Source organism: Euprymna scolopes, chromosome 1, assembly GCF_053919585.1.
Source record: "Euprymna scolopes isolate OS-2025 chromosome 1, ASM5391958v1, whole genome shotgun sequence".
NCBI lineage: Eukaryota > Metazoa > Mollusca > Cephalopoda > Sepiida > Sepiolidae > Euprymna > Euprymna scolopes.
The window spans coordinates 173,480,588-173,482,094 of NC_136482.1; positions in this window are offsets into that span (position 1 = coordinate 173,480,588).

Consider the following 1,507-nt stretch of genomic DNA (forward strand, 5'->3'; position numbering starts at 1 on the left):
ATTAATCAAGTATAATCCATTCCATTCATCATTTTCAACTCTTTCATAATATTTTCCATAATTCAACCAAGAATAAATTCCATCTCTTATCTTTAAGTGGCTGTTGGCCTTGATAAGTGTTGTCTTATTATTAAAAATAAAATCATTAAGATTATTTAATGTTGTCTTTTAATTTGATGTGGCAAATATTAACATGATAAAAAATAGTAGAAAGAACACATACATATTGATAATGTATTGCTTTAATAAGTGCAAACAGACACTTGATTATTTATATATTGAAATTATCGAAATATGTATTAACATTTTATTTCAATGTCGTTTAATACTGAATGTTATTTGAATAAAAAGAAAACAGATATTTTTATGTACGCAGTAATACGTAATTATTAAAGTTGCAAAACAATTGTATTTAAGCGTGTACACTAGAACTTATATAATTAACACACCTGAACTTTCGTAATTCGCATTTGACATTTTGATATACTTAGAGTTACCTCCCTTAGACTCGGTTTTCGACTCGTTGCACGATTCTAGCTAAATCCACTGTGAAAAATTTCCCCCACTCTTTATCTGTGCCTAAATCAAAACGTAGATTCCATGAACAAAGCTTCTTTCTTAGAACTGCACGCCTGTGGAACTGTGTTCCGTCTGCCTGCTTCCCACCTGACTACAACTTGGATGTCTTCAAGTCCAACGTTAACAAGTTCCTGATGAACCTGAACCGCCCTCTTAAGTAACCACTTCATTAAATCTCCACACTAACGTACTGTACCTGCAAATAACCCTTATCCCTGAATGGCTTCCGGGCCTTGATAAGTGGTGACCACTGTGGAAAAAAAAAAAAAAACCTGGTAGATCAACAGCATAATTTTTTTAGAATATGGTGGTCTATAATATTTTTTCGTGTAAAGAACAATTAAACATATGCAGAAAATATTTAAGTTTATGGTACTCATGCAGAGAGTGATCCATGCTGAAATAATAACGTTATTATTTAAAAAGCCATTCTTAACATGGGAGGGGAGGGTGTTTTGTACCTATTCTGTACTTTAACCTTACAATTGAATAAAAAATTATATCATAAAACTTTAATTAAACGTGGAAATACGATTTTAAAAATAACGCTGATCATTCTCTGCATTAGCACCAAGTTTATATATATTTAGTTTGGTTGACTTCAATGATCCATTTCCCAAAGATTTTATAAAGAAATATTACTTTGCGGTAAGTTCATACCAACTTTTATTTATTTTATTTTTTATTTATTTATTTATTTTTTTTGACAAGTTAAATCCTATTTTACTGTATGTAATCAGAATATACGCAACCCTTTACATTAATTTATTTAGGATTTTTAGGTAAAATAGTATTTTGGGGTTGAAAAACTTTGAAAAATAAAAGTGCGATTGAAATAAAATAAAACTTCTTCTTTTTTTTTTTTTTTAATAATTACACAATACTTTAAATTTAAACCATTGTGAATTTATTCAAAATAAAAGCAATA